Below are 20,662 nucleotides of genomic sequence, written 5' to 3' on the forward strand. Positions count from 1 at the left end.
GCACTCTCTCTCATGTGTCTATGTTATCAGTATGTGTGTATGTGTATGTGTGCATGTACATGCAAAGACCAGAGGCAAGTAGCAAGTCATCTTCCTCAGTTTTGGACAAGGGGTTGTTCACTGAACCTGGAGCTCATCAACTGGTCACGCTGACTCAGCAAGGAACTCTAGGGGTCCATCTGTCTTCATTACTCCAGCACTGGAGCTACAGACAACACGCCACCATGTCTGGCATTTTAAGCAGGTGCTGGAGATCCGAGTTCAGGTCCTCATCTATGCATGGCAGACACTTTACTAACTCATTTACTAAATGAGCCATTTTCCCAGCATCTGGCCTTGGACTCCTGATCCTTCTATCTTCACCTCCTAAGTGCTGGGACTATAGGTACTCAGTTACTATAATGGAGGATGTAAGACTAGGTAATTTATAAAGAAAATAGGTTAAAAGGTTAATTCATTCCTCAGTACTAGTATCTAGGAAGGCCATAACCGGGCAAGACACATCTGCTCAAGGCCTCATTCTGCTTTATATTTTAACAGGAAACTGAAAGACAAGCAGGTAGCTACACCTGGGGCAAATTCCCACAGCAGCTAGTCTATCTATCATAAAGACTTCTTCCTCATGATACACACACCTGCAGGAGGCCCTACTCCCCAGCACTGCCTCACAGAGGAATTAGTTTCTAGCACATGGGTTTGGGTAGGAGACACACTCAGATCACAGTACTTATTACAGGAGATGCTCTGAATACAGGGAAGACATTCAGAAGCCAGACAGCCAAAAATACATCACACTGCAAGCAGACTGCAGGGATTTCTACTACCAGAAATGCAAATCGGTATTGATAATCAAAACAGGAAGAGATAGGGAAGATATGGAATACTGTCCTGCCAAGACATTGTCAGTTAGAGGTAAGGAAGACCTAGAATGTATACCTACCCCAACCTCTACCACTGCCACAGGCCATGTTCAGCTTCCATTTGCCTACTAGTCTTGTAGATAGATTGTTCTCAGGCCTTCCTATAAAGAGGAAGCCACCCTGAAGACCCATCTGGAAAGACCCCAGGAATACACTTGTCCTCTGAGTTATACTGGTGTGATCTAAGGCTACCATAACCTACTCTCCTATGCAAAAACCCAATGAATATGATAGTCGGGAGGGGAGTACTGGTCTAGAATGGGACAAGAATAGGTTCCTAAACAGACAAAGCTAGTGCACCTGAATATGAACTGAATTGTCATTTCCAATTCTCCACCACTCCCTGTGCCCTTATCTTTTCTGGGTCCCCACTTACTCTATTGTGCCTCTACCTTCACCATGGGAACATGTGCCATCTAACAAATGGCCTCAAGCAAGATGATAGACAGCAGAGATAGAACCCAGGAGAAACCAGTGCAGTTGAGCTATCCCTCAGCCCCACTACAGACGGTATAGATGCAAATAAGCAACAGGCATCTTTAGCCACAGCTCGCAATGCATCCGCAACAGAATGATGTAATAAACTTGTGGTTTTGTTCAATACTTAACTTGACCCTCAGAATTCAGCAACATAGAAATTGGCTCCTTCCCAAGATATGCACATCCACTCGCACGCATGAGCACACACACAATCGTATAAAGCACAGCCCACAAGAGTTGCTTGCTTTTTCTATTCTCTGCTCTTCTACTCTTAGTGCATATGGTGATATTTTATTTGTACTGAAATGTGATTTTATTTGTATGTTGATACATAAAGTTGCCTGGGGGTCAGAGCTAATAGCAAGCCATAGTAGATACTGGGTGATGGTGGTGCACGCCTTTAATCCCAGCACTTAGGAGGCAGAGCTAGGCAAATCTCTATGCATTCAAGGACACAGCCAGCATGGAGACACACGCCTTTAATCTCAATATCAACCACAGAAGACCTGGAGGTCTGTACAGACAGGCAGTGACGAGGAAGTCATGTGGTTGGGTTTACAACCAATGAGAAGGCAGAACAGAAAGTTAATAAAAAGACAGAGACACAGGAAGTAGGCCTTTCTTGCTGAGGGAAGGACAGCAGCAGCAACAGTGAAGGGTAAGGTTTTTAGCTCTTAGCTATTGCTCTGACCTCTTGGGCTCTTAATTGCGCATTTGGCTCTGTGTTTCTTATTTAATAAGACTGTTCATCTACAGGTGCATATAAGTTAACCTCCCAGAACCCTTCCACACTTGATTGCATAGCTTGCTCTCCCTATCTTCAAACAGTCTTTGTGTCTCCCTTGTTCATGTGGCCAGGGCCCAAAGCTTGTTGACTATTAGCTCCTCTAGTGTCTTAAGCCAGTACTCAATAATTTGGTTAGTGAAGCTGGATAGATACTAGTAGAAAGATCCTATTGGGGTCCCCCACTCTTGATCTTCCTCAGCAACTCCAGAGTTTTCCACATAGGAAAGTCTTGGGAAATTGACGTGGGGATACCACAGAATGTCAGAAACCAAAGCCAGTGTGGGAGAAGAAGGCAAAAGGAGAGTGGGAAACTGAGAGAGCTAGCCAGAAGTCAGCCTCATACTGGTGCGGATTATGTATAAACAAATGAAGAAAGCCAGTGACATCTCTGAAGCACATGTACTCAGGAGCAGGGATTGAGAAAGGAGTCTGGTTAATGATTTTGATGTCACATGGTGCTCTTCTACAGCCAACATCTCTGTGAGATACAAGTTTGGACAGACTCAGGCAAACAGTGCAGCTTCCCATCACACTAAGCATCTCCAACTAAGACAGGCTGACCTGAAACTGATCAGAAAGATCAGAGAAAAACCTTCTTCTTTATTCGAGCATCTGCAAGCATGTTGAACCTTGGCCTTGTATTTCTGTGCAAGGTTTCTTTCTCCTGTATTGTCTACATGTCTGTGAGGCTCTGCATGCTTTGCTAATGATTTTGACTTGGCTGATGTGGGAGATGGAACTGATCAGGGTGCCATGAAATCTCTTTGGTCTCACTGTATTCTCTAGAGGAGCTGAGTTGTCCTCACAGTGCCTGGGAGCTGGATGATACAGATTCAGGGCTGGAGGCTTACAGAGCTGTGGTAGTGATCAGAGTTCCTGATGGCTGAGTCTCCGGCAGAACTCTGGGAGCTCTGAAGCATGAAGGGAACATGAGGAAAATACTCCAAGGAAGCACTTTATCACCAAGAGACAAAGAACTGATCATGGATTCTGAGCAACTGATTGCTCAATTCTGAATGCAGTGGATGTTTTAATAGATTCTTTTTTGCTGGGAAGATTGAGATTCCAGGTTCTGAATCCTGGCCACAGGGAGAGAGCAACCAATATATTCCTGTTAGGAGAAGAGGCTAGAGGGCAAGCACAGGCTGGGCTGGGACTGTCTGGGATTGGAATGACCCTTGACCAGAGGAAATCTCCTCTTTTACTCCAGCATTTAATTATACAGGCACCTTGAACCTTGGTGTCACATTTGATACAAGATTTGTTTCTCCTGTGTCTTCTGCATGTCTGTGAGACATGTCTGCATGTCCTTTTCTAATGATTTGAGAATCCTCGTTGATGTGAGAGATGTCACTGATGAAGGTGAGGAAAGCAGAAAGGAATGCCAGGGCTCTGGAACAGGTGGAAAAACCAGAAAGGAGTATTAGGGACAAGTGGAGGACCAGGAATGAATACCCAGCCACTGTTTCCTTTTCTTTCCAGGGTTAAAGCTCACCATGCAGCCCTGAGGTCCTGAGTAGGAGGAAAAATCCCAACCTTGTGTGTATAGAATAGCTCTGTGGTCAGAGCAAGAAGTGCCAGTAGAGGCACAGCAGAGTGGTGGGAAGACAGGGCTGTTCCAGAGACTCACGGTGCTAGCTAGCATCGTTTCATTTACTAGCCAGCGACTATAAGGAGTAGAAAGGAAAGGTGGCTTGCCCGATGTTGAGCAGGAATTGGATTACATCCAGGACTGACTTCCAGGTTCATATACTTTCACTAAGCTGAAAGTGGGTACTTAAAACTGTTGGTCCTGTAGATTCCTGCATGGAGGAAGCATTTGTTTAGAAATGTCAGTCTGGCTGGGTGGTGGCGGCGGCGGCGCTGGGCACGCCTTTAATCCCAGCACTCGTGAGGCAGAGCCTGGCGGATCTCTGTGAGTTCGAGGCCAGCCTGGTCTCCAAAGCAAGTTCCAGGAAAGGTGCAAAGCTTCACAGAGAAACCCTGTATAGAAAAACTAAAAAAAAAAAAAGAAAAGAAAAGAAATGTCAGTCTGAGTCCTCACTCCTCATCTTACTCTACTAGCCATGTCATCTTGGGAGGATGTACATAGTATCTCTTTGCCTCACCCTTCTAGGTAGTAAAACCCAGCTATCAAGGCTTCTACCATACTCCAGTTCTATGAGGTACTGTGTGAAGTTTCAATTATACAAAAAGCAGTGAGTGTTATATAAATCATTATATTTAATGCTTGTGCCCGCCCCCCCCCCCCCCGAATTCCCAGGTATTAGCATTTTACCTATGGTGTTACTGGGAGGAGGTAGAAACTTGAAGAGGTAGGGCCTATTGGGAATCCTCCTGCTTATAGAGTGTGTGCTCTAGAGAGCGATTGTAGAACCCCGGACTTCTTTCCTTTCCTTTCTTTCTTTGTCTATGGTCATGATGTGATTTTCTCCACTGTGATGAACCCCCTTTCACCACAGGCCTTCAAACAGTGAGGCCAATTGACTATGGACAGAAACTCCCAAACCTTGTGGCTCTTTATCAACTGGTGACTGAGGTTTCTACACCATGGGAAATCCCTGATTGATATCACTCTCATAAGAGCCCCTTGAAAGAACCATCATTTTTAATTTTTACAAAATGAGAAAAATTTCCATCTTATCCTTGGTTCAAATCTTCATTGGGCTGATTTTTGTTAGAACAATATACTCGAGATAACTTGTGCAGAAAGAGAAAATGTTTGTGTTGGCTCACAGCCTTGTAGCTTGCATCCATGATCTCTTGGCCCCTTGGCTGTGGGCCGGTAGCAAGGTGATGTAAGGCAGGAGGAATGGTTGTTAGAGCACATGTTTCCAAGACAACCAGAAAGCAAAGAAGACCAGAATGCCACAATCCCCTTTAAGTTCATACCTAGAAGGTTTAAGGACCTCTATGGATTTAGTACCACTTCCTAGTAGTGGCAAGGTAGGAACAAAACCTTTTAAACACAGACCTTTGAGGGATGCTTCTGACCCAGACAGAAGAATCTCTGTCATCACAATGAGAAAGGTTAGAATTAGAGAGGACAAGGATGATCCCTAAGGCCACCAAATACTATAATTAAGTTATCCAAAGACCTGATGGTTGGTCAAAACAGACTCACCTCTGAGCTGCTATTTGTCTAGAAATAATTTGTACCATTAAAAGGGAAAATCAAACTGGGAATGATGTGGCAGCTGTAATAACCAGCATCTGGGGCTGAGTCTGATAGAGCACAGGATGGCTTATGCAGGTTTTCTGACCATGCAGTTGAGAACTGTGGCCATTGATGACTTCCTAGTTCTAGATCGATTATGTGGTCATTCTGATTCCTGTTTCCAAGACAAAGTTTGTTCCCTAGTCACAGCATTATTTTCTGCTGGGTTTACATGTGGCCTCTACATTGTTCCTTTGAAGAAAAATGCCTTAGGGGTAATGAAAGCAGAATCCAATAGCATGAATTTAGCAAGAGCATGGCAGGATTGATAGATGAAGCAAGGCCAGGGACTTCTTGATCATTCTCTAGTGCTCACAAGAAACTAGGAAGTGAACAGGAGTATATTTGTTGTCAACATGGTTCCAGGCAAAAATTTTGTAAATTCTGACCTACTTGACCCATGCTGATGTGCTTTGATAGCATGGTTTCACTTTCAAATACCTCCAAAGTATTAAAATAATGTTCCTGATGTACACCTGCACCTCTCTGGGGTTCATTATGCAGTTGAAGACACAGCCAAGCCATTGGCAAGACCAAAGAGGCAAGGCCCACGTCAGCTTTAATACAACAGAGAAATGCAGAGTTCCAAACCCACATCCAGGCTAGTCATGGCTCTCATCCCTTAGCAATAGGAGAGCTGGCTTCATCTGGTGTTCCCCATATCCTGTTACAAGGATGACAAACAGTATCAATTGAACTACCACTGAATGTGACATTGTGGAATATGAATTCCTTGCCATACATAGACACCACAAGAAGTTCCTTCAAAGCCTCTAGGAGCTCTTCACCTCAGGATTAGGGACACGTGTTCAGTCTGAACCTGGTTTTGCTACTGGGTACCTGATAATTTGCACAAGTTTCTACCAAGCTTTAAAACCTATGTCTTAGTGTGATGTGAGTCTGAAGTGTGTAAATTCCTGAGCAGTGTACATAAAAACTGATCAACCCTTCCTGTCAATGAAGAGTGTAAAAAGAAGGTAGTGTTGAACATGATTATGTACATCATTTGAGCACTTACTGTATGCCCCAATCCTTACTAGACGTTCCTGAAAAAAAGCCTGTGTCTGGAAGACTGACTGATTAAAACTGAAGTAATATGCAAGACGGGAATATTAAAGGTCCAGAAGCTAATCTTGGGCTATATTCAACCCCTGGAACAGCCATATCTGAGCCACCTCTGTGTCAGAACTAACATCCTGTGACTAATAGATAATAACCTTTTGAAATCTATTAACTTAGCCTGCTACTAGATTCCACCAACCCCCAAACTAAGAATCAGACAACATTATCAACCTTTAGAAAAACTTCTCCCATCTTACTGTAACTGCCCCTCTGGTCTACCCACCATGTATTTCAAACTTGCCTTGGCAAGACTTTATTTTTTGTGGTTGTTCTGTAAAACTACAGTCTTGAAACTGCTTCCACATTGAAAGATGGAATTTGGAGTAACTTAAACATGTGTTCCTGGACCATGGTCACTCGAAGTGGCTCCAGAATGAATTACTCTTATTCTAGTTAAAATGAGAGCGGTTTTTATATGTGTTGTTACTGTGATGTGCAGACTATACACTCCATGTGGGTTTCATTTCAGTTTCTTTTGTGAGTTGATCATCACATCCATCGTATGGAGCCACAAAAGGAGTCACAGGAGATTTGTGGGAAAACTGCTTATTTACTCAGGGCTTAGACAGAGACTCACCTGATAATATGAGGAGGAACTGATGGAGGAAACCCTAGTAAAGTAGCTCAACTATGTGATGAGCTAGAAGAGAGCTTTAGGAAGGTGTCTTCCTTCAGATTCAGGGTAGAACACACAAACCAAAGGTGTGTGAGGATTTCACTGGTGTGTTTGAAGGTCACTGGGTCACAGTCGAGGAAGGGTAAGGATGGTGACCCGAGCATCATCACACTGGGAAGCATGATCACCATCTGCTGAGGTGTTCACACCTGGGTATGAAGACGTTGACACAGTGAGAGGAAATGAGGCCTTAAAATGTACAAGATACACTATTCTAAATGTTTTACATGTTTGAACATATTTAACCTTTGCAGCAGCAGTGAAAGTTTAGCTATAATAATAAACTTTAGTAATCATAGACTCCCTTTATCCTCTTATTTCACAAGATCCCTCCTCCTACCAATATCAATAATGATAATTAAAGATGGACTCTGTTTTCCCATATGATTTACTTTCCTCCCACAATGTGAACAACATGATGTGATGTTTTTGACCCAGCCTTGTATCCTGTCCTTGGGAATTCTGCCACTGCAGTGCAAACAAGCTTGGACCATCTAGAACAAACCTGCAGTTCAGTTATTACTACCAGAGGCCTCAATAAGCCTGTGGCCAGTTAACACCAAAACCTGGGAGAGACTCATGCAAAATCAGAAGAGCTACCATCTCAACCCCAGAGTAGGACCAGATCTAGCAGGCTGATCCTAGACCCACAAGAAGTAACAAATACAACTTAAGCTATGCAGTTTTGAAAGAATTAGGGGGCAGTAATCACTAAATAATACAGTAACATCATAAAATTATATACAAGGAGTAACTGGATAGTTAACAGAACACACAGCTGGCACATTTTAGAGCTAGTGTATAAATTTAGGTTGCTTAGATTTAAGCTGCTCTCCTAAATAGCTACTATGACCCTGAGAACTGCCATCCTGTTCTTCTACTAGTGCGTGGGGCTGTGTAGGAAGAGTTCTGTTCTTATGCCTGCAGCCTGAGAGTTCGTTTATCAGGAGTGTCTAGCGTTTCTGGTGACAACAAAGGGACATTGAAATCCCAGTGGCTTGACACGGAAGTCTTATTTTTTCTCAGTATCACTTGCTCCTGTGGATCAGGAAGCCATACCTGATGATCCCCAAGAAAGAAGGTATCTGGGCGGGAGAGGTGGCTCAGCTGTTAAGCGTGCATATTGCTCTTACAGAGGCCCCAAGTTCACACACAGGGCAAGTCACAATTGCTAGTGACTCCTGCTCCAGGGGATCCAACACCCTCTTTTAGCCTCTGCAGACACCTGCACTCAAATACACAAACCCACACACAAGCATACATATAACCATAATTAAAATTAATTAAAATATTAAAGAAGAAGAGGAGGATGAGGGAGGAGGAAAAGATAAAGAAAAGAAAGAGAGGGAGGAGGAGTGGCAGCCTGGAAATATCTTACATCTATTTGCCCACATCCTATTGGCCAAGAATAACCCCCCACCTAACCCCAAGGGAACCTGGGGAATGCAGTCTTCCTGCTTGTACAGGCAAAAGAAGTGAACATTATTAACTCTGCAGAATGCTGTGGGTGTATGCAGGAAACATGCAGGTGCTGGGAACCTCTGCATCTCCTCAGCCTGTCTGGTTTCTACCACCCCTGGGGTATCCAGCTCTATGTCCAGCTGATGGCTGAGACCTGAATGTCTCACTTTTCTCTAGTGTCCCCCTGAAGCAGACTGTGGTCAGTCTTACTTTGGTGGACACCCAGAACATGAGTCAGATTTAGGACAGTGTTTCAACTACTTTAATGACTCATCTGCCTCAAAGCCTCAACCTGTTTTTCAGGTTACAGCTTTGTAGGACATTGGTTTGAGGCCAGAGGCCCTCACCTCTTCACATGTTAAATACCTACAAAGACCACTTTTTTTTTAAATTGCATAACATTTTAGGGAGCTTATAGTTCATCTAAGAGCCAGCAGGGAACGTGACACTACATGAGTCTATCCGGCAGCCTGCTTGTCTCATCTTATGGGTAGAGGAAATTAGAACTCAGCCCAGTGGAGAAACCTACTCAAAGTTGGACTGCTACCTATTCTTGGTGGGACTAAGTGGAGACCAGTCCTGGAAGGCTTGATTCTGTGGATGGGGTGTGTAAACTATGAGATCTCTGCCAACTTCCATGAATTGGAATGATACAAAGGATGTGGTGTCAATACAGTCAGTGCAAAACATTGCCTTGTTCTAAAGGGAATATGTAGTTTACTCTGGGCCCGGTACAAGTGGACAAATATGACCCATGAGCTCTAACTCAGGTGGTCCTGACTCACATGTTCCTTGGTGGGATTAGTTACAGGAACTTTCATAGTCACAAAATAACAGAAGGCCACCAATCAATGCATTTACCACATACATTCTAGTCATTCTGTCTGAAAGATCTTCAACACCTATGTGCCCTTTTTCAGGAACTTCTGTTCATAAGAGCTTATGAGTGGCTTGTGAGAAATGGTTCCCTATGTGTTCCAAGGCCCACTGAGCCTCTTCTTTCTCTATCCCCAGGCTTCCCCATTCTTTCTCTCTTTTTTCCCAGACCTATGAACATTATTTCCTTCTTGAAGTTGCTCTGACAGTGTGAGCTGATTGCTGCTGCCTGGAGGGAAGGGTTTGTGTAGAAGGGGACAGGCAGGTGGCAGTGGAGGCGGGGGAGGGGCTGAGACAGCTAGGGCCTCTCACCTAAGAAGATGAGGTATTCAACAGGAACAATGCAGAATAACTAGGAGGAGGAGGAAGTGGCAAGCCTGTTTCCCAGGAGACAGTCTCTCTTCTCTGCTCCCTGCACCCTCTGAATCCATCATCCCCCACCCTCAGAAGGACTAGCACTTCCACCTCCAGGACCAATGTATGCCACTCACAGCCACAGGCTAGGAGCAGCTGGGATGTACTATATGCTTTCCTTTTCTTCTCCCTCATAGTCCACTGAACCTTCTGTGATCTGTGCTAAGGTCAACAGTGGGCCACCCTCAACCATGATGGGGAGAGGAGGCACCAACCAAGCTCACACCAATCCAGCTCAAGACCTTTTGCACTGAGAGAGCATTAAGTTAAATATAAACATCAAAGAATAAAATGAGCATAAAAAAATAGAAGAAACCATGGAGAGAAAAGAAGGGAAGAAAAGGGGGGGCACTGAGAGAAGCCAGCTGTTAGCTGCCCTGCTTTAGTGGTGATGGTAAGAGACACAAGAGAAAGATATCAAAACTGTACTTGTAAAGCTGTTATCTCATTTCATGGATGGGGAAACTGGGGTTTGGAAACAGTTACTTTTCCAGGATCCTACAGACACTTCTTGCAGTAGCAAGTCTCAGACTTTGGACTTTACATCCAAATCCCAGCTCCTCATCCTCTTACAGTCCAGGTTCATGTGGGTGCCCTGACCATGTTCTGGTGCTGGGTTGGAGTGCACATTAATAAGACCAAAATCAAAGATGGCTAAAGATGAGCAGGGTGAAGATAAGGAGGAAAATGATAGTTTTTCTCTTCTTTTTCCTGTTTGGATTCTAGAAATACCAGCTTTTTCCTCTGAGGATGAAGAGACAAAATGGAATCTGTAAGCACTTAATTACACTTGTTTTCATAGCTACAGCTAGTATCACCTCAATTTCCTCTGGAGCTAAGAGTGCTCACTGGATGTTAGAGAATGGCTTGAAGTAGGGATTGGCAGTTATTTACTGTGTGCTCTTGCCAGGGCCAAAAGCCCATGCTAGCCTATTATTATTCAGTATCTGGAAAGCTCTTCTCAAATGCCAAGTGCTTTGGTATCTTTTTATGAGTTCTGATGATTAAAGGAATGAGGTCAGCTCTACTTCAGAGACTGGATAAATAAAAGTTCATATTGAATGGCTGCAATGTACCACATCCAAGGTGAGCATGCTCTGCAACATCAGTTGACCATCAACTGTATGACATGCACCAGCAGTGATCTCAAATGTCTTTAGCAATGTATGTTAGAATATATGCATAGGGTTCATGATGATGATGATGATGATGATGATGATGATGATGATGGTGATAATGCCTTGTTTCAGTATGTGACTCTGTTTGTAAATGTGGTGTGTTTGTGTGTTTATGTGTGTTGATATGGTATGTATGTATTGATGTAGTGTGTTTAAATGTGTGTGTATGTGGCAGCTTGACTAACAGTAGAAGTTGGCTTAAGACCAGCATTAAAGAAGGCTGAACAATCAGCTAGGCTGATAAAGGGAAATGATGGTTTTGCTCCTCCTCAAGCCAGGCCAGTCTTAGAGGAACTTCTCAGATGCTCAAGCCCCTTATACAAAATCCTGTATTATTTACATATAGACAAAACACATTCTCCCCCATGCTTCAAATCATCTTTGTTACTTATTCTTATATTATGCAAGATCAATGATATATAGACATTATACTATACTGTTTTTATTTGAATTGTTTTTATTTTCTGTTAATTTTTATTCTTAAGGAAATATTTGTGATGTGCATCCAGTTGCATCTACAGATATAAGGCCTGAGGCTATTAAAGACCAACTGCAGTTAACTGATTTTAATTATTTCGTCATTTCACCTGCTGATTACAGGTCATCTAGCTGTGCTTCCCATGATCCTCAATGTGGTATTTAGATATCCCAATCTTGGAAGCACAGCTGGCCACTGGGGCAGAAAGAGGGTGGGGAATCACAGTATTCCTTCATATTTCCAACTGGATCCCCTCTGTGCATGGCATTGGTCATCTTGACATCTCAGAAGCCACAGGGTCCCAAGATCCAGAATTAGAAGTATCTCACCCATAGCTAATATCTCCCAATAGAAGATGTACCAGTGGATTAAGGATCATAAAGTATCAGAGACACAGCCTTAGAGATCATACAGTAGCAATTTCCTAGTTCATTGAAGATGAATGACCAGAAAGGAGGTAACTAGCCCATGCTTAGAGTAAGCTGTCTTGTCACTTTCTTGCTTGAAGGACTTCAGTGGCTCTCTGTCACTCTTAGTCTTGTTTTGGATTCTGAGACAGGATCTCATGCCTCAGTTCAGGTGATTCAGAACCCATGATCCTCATGGCTCCCATTCCAAACTGCTGGGATTTCAGGCATGTGCCATGGTGCCAAACTGCTCTCCCTCACTCTCATGATAGAAAAAACTCTTTTGTATGACCTGGGATAGTCCACCACAGTGGGTCACCATCTTTTCCACAGCCTCCTGCTTCTTTTACACCTTCTTGCTCTATGTTCTGAGAACAAAAGCTTCTTTTGTTTCGTTTTTATTTGTTTTTGAGATTATAATTTAATTACAGTTTTCATTTCTTTTTTCCCTCCAAACTTTTCCATATATTCCTCCCTACTCTCCTTCAAACTCATGGTCTCTTTTTTAATCCACTGTTACTACATGCATATCATATATCATATCATAATATATAATACTATACATATATATATATATATATATATATATATATATATATATATATCCTGAAATATAACCTGTCAAGTCCATATAATGTTACTTATATGTATGTTTTCAGGGCTGACAATTTGTTGCTAAATAACCACACATGCTTTAGCCTTCCTACCTCAGGGTATCACCTCTTTTTACACCTCCTCAGAGGCTACCCTAACCTCTTGATCCTTCCTCTAGCACAGTGTGGTTCACAGTCTGTGAGGTGGGACTCCTTTGGAGGTCACATATCAGATATCCTGCATCGCAGATACATTGATTATGATTCATAACATAACAATAGGGAAATTACAGTTATGAAGTAGTAACAAAATACTTTCATGGTTGGGGGGTCACCACAACACGAGGAGCTGTATTAAAGGGTCTCAGCATTAGGAAGGCTGAGAACCACTGCTCCAGCAGGATTGTATTGCTGCCTTCTCATCTCACCCCAAGTATCACATTCAGGGAAACCGTTTCTGTTACCAAACCATGCCAGGCACCCATGCCTTTCAGAGACTGTGTTTTGTATTCAGACATGATAGGAAGGCCTTCTTCTCCATTAAAAAAATCTTCATCAAGGCAAGGATGTTGCCATGTCCATGTGCTCATCTCTGACCAAGTAAGGTCCATTATAAGATTTTCAAACAATTATTTGGATCTTATTTCTCAAACATGCATACATGTATTTAAATACCATAAACAAAGTGCCATAATTCTCTTTAATTGAGCATGCAGAAATAGTTGGGTTGTGAATTCCACTAACCATGAAAAGGCAAGGAATGTTCCTTATATACTGACTTCCATGGCACTTACCTATATTTGTAACCCTGACAGGGTCTCATTAAATGTGCCCATGCTGTTGTCATTAAAATAAACAACAACAACAACAAACACCAGGTAGGTTTTCACTGAAAGCATACCAAGGGGCTGGAAATATGCTTTTTTTGCACAGGGTCAGTAGTGGCCATGGGTTAGGAAAGTACAAAACTAGGCTTGGCTAGGGGAATTGAGCTATTGATACCCTTATATCTCCACAGCCAGCCTGGAATATCTACCTTATATTCCCATAGGCTAAAGTGTGATCGATTGCAAGTGAATTAGCTAGTACATCGCTGGTAGTTAGTTGATGGGAATAGCCATTAACACTTTGGACTGCCATTAATATTTTTAGGACCCATTATCACCTTGGTGTGAATTTCTAATCACAGATCAGGCTCTAAGGAGATGGAATAGAACTGACAGCTATAGAACCAAGAAGAGGGGTGGTGAGATGGTTTGGAAGGTACAAACCATTGGTACATATGCTTGAGGACTTGAGTGGGATCCCTGGAGCCCACAGGCGATGGGAAGTCAAATTGTGAAAGTCATCCTCTGATCTTTGCACACAAGCCATAGCATGTGCATGTCTACACACACACACACACACACACACACACACACACACACACACACACACCTCATAATAACAATGAATATTAATAACAGTAATAGATAAACTTTAAAAATTAGAACCGAGAGGAGGAAATCAGAAGGAAAGAATCCGGGTGCCTGATGTCATATTTTCTTCCAGAATATGAAGTTGCCTGGGAGACAGAGGGGATGGACCACATCTAAGGCACCACCCTCCTCCCACACTAACTTGTGTATTTTGCAACATTGGGTTCTACAGGAAGGGAACTGTCAGAATTCAACTCATAGCCCTATGGGAAGAAACCCCCTCACTGAATCTCTTTTCTTGGTGTTCTGTAGAAAACCTTTTTGATATGCTTCTCACCTTTCCGTCCAGCTTCCTCTCCCTACTGACCATCATGCATAGGGACCACAGAATATTGTGCAATGTTTTCAGAGACTTGACTTCCAGATATATCTCCCTTATTATCCTATGTCCACAGAGTATGATGGCTACTTTATCTGTTGACTTGGTGGTCCAATGGTGGGTGTGCTTATGTCTGGGAGTGTCTATGAGCATGCCTGTAGTTGAGATTGACATTTGAATCACTAGGTGAATAAGCAAGTGTGCATGTGTAGTGGGGGCACCCAATTTAAGGAAGACCTAAAAGGGATAAAAAGCTAAGAAAAAGTAAACAGTGTAGTTTTTCTTGCTTGTTTCCCAGCTGCAACATCCACATTCAATGTTAAGACTTAGACTACAAGTCAGTATTTGGCTCTCATTCTCAGGCACTCTCTGTCTCTCTCCATCTCTGTCTCTGTCTCTGTCTTACTCTCTCACTCTCTTGATTTCCCATCTCTCTTTCACCTCAGCTAAAGATTTAGACGTGTCTTTAGAGTTCAGTCTCCAGTTGCAAGCCAAGAACAACCAATCCCCAAGTGATTCACCATCTTTACCCCAACTCTATGAAATCCTAGAGATTTAGCTGGCTTCCCCTTCCACTCTGGCCAAAGCCTTGATCTTTATCCTTGAATGACACCTTGGCATTGGGTTTAAGGGAATCTTGTTTTATAGTTAATTAAAATCTTGGAGGAAGATGTAGATTTAGTGAAACAGCTTCCTTTTTCAAGCTTTAATTTCACATTAGGAAACTGAAAATGTCAGGTTTAGATTGCTGTTCTGTTATTTTTCTTCAGGTAGAACTTATATTACTAAGATATAATTACATAGAGTGAAATACACAGATATTAAAGCATACAGTTTAGTGAATCTTAACCTGCTTAATGCACACTTTCTCTCTCTCCATGTAAACAAAATATTAATAAAGATATAGAGCCTTCCCAGGACTCTAGAAATCTGTTTGTCTTTGTAGTCCCTTGCTCTTGTCTGTACACCCAAGAGTAAGCCACTATTGTATTTCCAGGAGCTAATTTTGTTTATTGTTGAATATGGTATTGTAAGTAGGTGCTCCTTTCTGCACCTGGATTCTTTAATTCAATATGGTGCTTCTGATATTTGCATGTGTTGTGGTGTGTATTCTCAATCCATTTTCAATTGCTGCATTGATTCTATTAGATGAGCATACTTCAAATCAGCTATATTTCCTCCAGCTATGAACATTTACTATAAATAACATTGTGGATACATGATCTTTAAAAAGTCCTTCTGAGGGCTGGTCTTCCAGAGGACCCAGGTTCAAGTCAGCACCCATATGGCCACTCCCAACTCTTCTGTAACTCCAGTTCCAGGGGAATTGACACACATGGCAAAACACCAGTGAACATAAAAATGAATGAAGTTTAAATTCCTTCTGTAGGTATACATTTTATAATTTATTTTTTTGGTATGTACCTAAGAATAGATTTATGCCCCACAATAAATTCTGCTTACTTTTATGATGTATTCTTCCATCAGCAATACACGATGCTTCCATTTTCTCAGCTACTATTTCAACATTTCAAACTACTGATTCTAGCCACATTTGTAAATATGTAGTGTAGCATCATTTTTGCTTAAAGTGTTGGACATTGTTGTGGGTTTGTTGTCTAATAGTTTGCCTCCAATCTGTTTGTCTTTATCTTTCCCCCATTTTTGTTAGATTTTATTTCTGTTATTCATGCCCATCAGTGTATTTTAATGCTAAACAAAAGGACTCTATATTATAATTTCTTCTCCTATTCTTTGGCTGCCATTTTCTTCTTTGTCTGAGGTCGTAAAGTTTAGTTATTTCCTTCATTTCATTTTAAAACCTTACCTCTGTTGAGAAAAAAAAAAAAGAAATCTGTTAAACTTTGTAGTTTAGCTATGTAAGAAATCTTTGTGGGTTACCAAATTTAAAAAGTACAGTCCTGAAGTTTTCCTTAAGAACTTTGCAGTTTTACATTATTTGCAGACCAGATTTAATTTATCTATTTTTAGTTAAAAGTCAAACAATTTTTTTTATAGATACCAACTCGATCCACTATTATTCATTTAAGGACTCCCTTTCCCCATTCAAAACATTCTTAAATTCACTTTTGCTTAAATAGTCATTCAACCTTTTAAACATGGTCTTTCTATTGTATTGATCAATTTGCCTAGGCAAAAATCAGCATTTCTTGTAATTATTACAGCTTACTCATCATCCTTAAAACCAAATGGTGTTCCTCTTCCAGCAAGGCTCTTCTTTTCCATGAATGCTGTAACTATTACTTTTCATTTCTTATATAAATTTTAGAATCAGATTGTTAATTTCTATAAGAAGATCTTCTGGTGCTGGAGAGATGGCTTAGAGGTTAAGAACACCGACTGTGCTTTCTCTCTCCTCTAACCAAGCAAGATGCCCAAGGGAACAAAGGCCAAGGAGAAGAAGGTGGCCCTGACCCCGGCTGTCATGAGGAGACAGGAGGCCAAAAAGGTAGTGAATCTTTTGTTTGATAAAAGGCCCAAGAATTTTGGTACTGGACAGGACATCCATCCCAAAAGAGATCTCACATGCTTTATCATATGGCCCCGGCTCGCTACATTAGGCTGTTGCAGCAAAGGGCCATCCTCTATAAGCATCTCTGCCCAGGCCAGCAGGGTTTCAACAGGGGCGACCCACCTGTGGGAGCGAATGAGAGACAGGGGACATGAGAGATGGACAGCAAGACAGATTCTGATAAAGCTGCCAATCTTTATTTCTCTCTGCATGGCTTATATAGCATAAGAGGGGAAGGGGCAGGAAGGAGGAAAGGGGAAGGGACATGGAAGGGGTGCAGAACGTGGGAGACGTGCAGGTTGTGCAACTGCAAGACGTCTGCTAAGGTCACTGGTCAGGGGCCATTTGTTCTGTTGCTAGGCTACCTGACCATGGAATGCTCTTTACATTCGGTTGCCATGACACCTGACTGTGGCATGTTCTTATCTTGGGAGCCTCCAGTTAGTAAACAGGTGTTACTGCTCTGGGGAAGGGTGGTAGGCTTATGACTTGTTCTTTGGCTTAGCTAGTACTTTCCATGGTTCATGTTTGGTTCCTGAAATCTTGGTCTCTAACACAGCTCAAAGTACCTCTTGCCATTAACCAGTTCCCCCAGGCCCTGGATGACAAACAGCTACCCAGCTGCTCAAGCTTGCCCATAAGTACAGGCCAGAGACAAAGCAAAAGAAACAAAGGCTGTTGGCCTGTGTTGAGAAGAAAGCAGCTAGCAAAGGGGATGTCCCAACTAAGAGATCACCTGTCCTTTGAGCAGAGGTCAATATTGCCACAACCTTGGTAGAGAACAAGAAGGCTCAGCTGGTGGTGACTGCCCATGATGTAGACCCCATTGAGTTGGTGGTCTTCCTGCCCACCCTGTGTCAAAAGATGGGGGTCCCCTACTGCATCATCATGGGAAACTTCCTGGTCCACAGGAAGACATGCACAGGAAGACAGTTAACCTCTGTTGCCTTCACAGAGGTTAACTTGGAAGACAAGGGCGGTCTGGCTCAGCTGGTGGAAGCAGTTAGGACCAATTACAATGACAAATGATGAGTCATTTCAGATCCGCCACCACTGGGGAGGTTACATCCTGGGTCCTAATTTGTGGCTTGAATTTTAAGGCAAAGGCCAAAGAACTCGCCACTAAACTGGGTTAAATGTACACTGCTAAGGTTTCTGTACATAAATATAATTACAAACTTTTCTTCTGAGGGTGAGGGGGGACACTGGCGGCTCTTTCAGGGGTCCCAGGTTTGATTGCCAGCTCTGATATGGCAGCTTGCTCCAGTTCCAGGGGATCAGATGCCATCTTCTGGCCTCTGCAGGAACCAGGACAGGCATGCAAGCAAAACATCCATACACATTAGAATAGAAAAGAGAAAAAGTTGGCTGAGGGCTGGGACTGTAGTTGAACGATAGAGTGCTGCCCATCAGTTCTAAGACCCTAGGTTTGATTCCTAGCACTGCATAAAAAAACCAAAACAAGTTAAAATATACCTTCTAAGGATGCACTTGGTGTTTTTAAATGACACTACAAATCCATATAAAGAGAATTGACATTTCTTATAATGTCCTAACTGCTATGGGATGTTTTGTATGTCAAATGTGTTGCTCTGATTGGTTAAAATAAATAAAGTGCTGATTGGCCAGTAGCCAGGCAGGAAGGATAGGGTAGGTGGGACAAGGAGGAGGAGAATTCTGGGAAGCAAAGGCTGGGGCAGGGAGACACTGCCAGCCGCCACCATGACAAGAAAGATGTAAGGTAAGCCATGAGCCACGTGGCAACTTATAGATTAATAGAAATGGGTTAATTTAAGATAAAAGAAGCAGATAACAAAAAGCCTGCCACGGCCATACAGTTTGTAAACAATATAAGTCTCTATGTGCTTACTTGGTTGGGTCTGAGCGACTGTGGGACTGTCGGGTAAGAGAGATTTGCCCTGATTGTGAGCCAGGCAGGAAAACTCTAACTACACCTAACTTTCAACTCATGAGCATGGTCTATCTTTCCACTTACTTAAGTCTTACTTAATTTATTTCATCAATACTTTGTTATTTATAGAGAGACCTCTTACCTATTTTCCAAAATTCTTTTCAGGGGTTTTGTGTTGTTGATGATATTATAATTGAAATTGATTTCTTAATTTTTTTTTTGATTGCTGGTAGTTAAGAATACCATTCATTCGTTTCAACGAATGGAAGCACATGAATTATGAACCAACAGCTGTGGAGCCCCCAGCTGGATCAGGCCCTCTGGATAAGTGAGACAATTGAATAGCTTGATCTGTTTGGGAGGCTCCCAGGATGTGGGACCGGGACCTGTCCTTGGTGCATGAGCTGGCTGTTTAGAACCTTGGGCTTACACAGGGACACATGCTCAGCCTGGAAGGAGGGGACTGGACCTGCCTGTACTGAATCCACCAGGTTTAAATGAGTCCCCAGGGGTGTCTGGGTCTTGGAGGAGATGGGAATGGAGGGGAGGGGCTGGGGGGAAGGTAGGGGTGGGGGTGGGGGCGGGAGGGGGGAGGACAGGAGAACCCATGGCTGATGTATAAAATTAAAACACATAATAATAAAAAAAACTAATTGAAGAGAAAAAAAAAGAATATCATTCATATTTGTATACTGATCTTAGAATCTCAGATTTTGCTAAATTTATGAATTGGATCCAGGAGTTGTTTTCATTTTGTTTCAAAATTATTTTGGAATTTTATATGAACACTTATAGCATCTGCAAATAAACAGTTTTTCTCCTTCACTAATAATGATTATATGTTTTCCCCCTGTCTTGCCTAATTGCATTGGATAGCTTTGAATGCTACATGTCATAGGCATGGGGAGCATGGGTGCCATGCTTTGCTCTTGTTTTAGAAAAGGATTTATTCATTTATTTGTGTGTGTGTGTGTATGTGTGTGTGTGTGTGTGTGTGTGTGTGTGCCCATTAATGAAGGTCAGAGGAGGGAGTTGGATCCCTTAATGCAGGAATTAAACATGGTTGTGAACTCCCAAACCTGGCTGCTGGGAAATGAACTCTGGTCTTCTACAAGAAGTCCCTTAGCTGCTGAGCCATCTCCCCAGCCATACCTTTTTCTTCACTTTACACTTCAAATTCTCCTCCATTAAAATAATGAGAATTATGGGTTTAACATGCATTCTGTTTATCACATTGAAGAAGTTCTGCTTTATTTTTTTATTTTTCAGGAATGAGCATTGACTTTGTTCATGTGTCTTCTTATATCCATTGATGATTTTAGGAACTCTCTTCATTGTATTTCTTATAGGAACAATATATTGATTGAGTTTCAAATGTTAAATTAACTGGATGGTCCCAGAATAAATTTCATTTTGTTGTGATGTATTTCTTTATATGGTGTTGGACTCAACAGTTGTTAAGGGTTTTGATTCATCCTTGTTCACAAGTGGTATGCCTCTTTAATTTTATTTTCTGGTGAGGTCCTTGTCAGGTTTTGTTAGTCCGATTGTGGTTATGTGGGTCTCACAAAACAAACTCAGAAGTGTTTCCCATTCTACCTTTTGTGAGAGCTTTTGCACCAGGGGTTTTTCTTTGCAAAACATTTAATAGAATTTTACAGAAGAGCTGGCCAGGCCATAAGGTCTTATGGTAGGGAGGTTTTAAATTATTACTTCAATTTTTTTAATAGATAGGAGGTTATCTGGGTCATCTACTTTTTTTTCTATCCATTTGGTAACTTTTGTTTTGAAAGAAGTTTTCCCATTTTGTA

General features: G+C 42.2%; 1 pseudogene; it reads left to right on the forward strand.

Annotated features, from left to right (window-relative positions):
• The first annotated feature begins 16,798 nt into the window (after positions 1-16,798).
• On the forward strand, positions 16,799-18,120 carry LOC118591506 (annotated as a pseudogene).
• Positions 18,121-20,662: the final 2,542 nt, after the last annotated feature.

This window comes from Onychomys torridus, chromosome 9 (genome assembly GCF_903995425.1).
Source record: "Onychomys torridus chromosome 9, mOncTor1.1, whole genome shotgun sequence".
Classification (NCBI taxonomy): domain Eukaryota; kingdom Metazoa; phylum Chordata; class Mammalia; order Rodentia; family Cricetidae; genus Onychomys; species Onychomys torridus.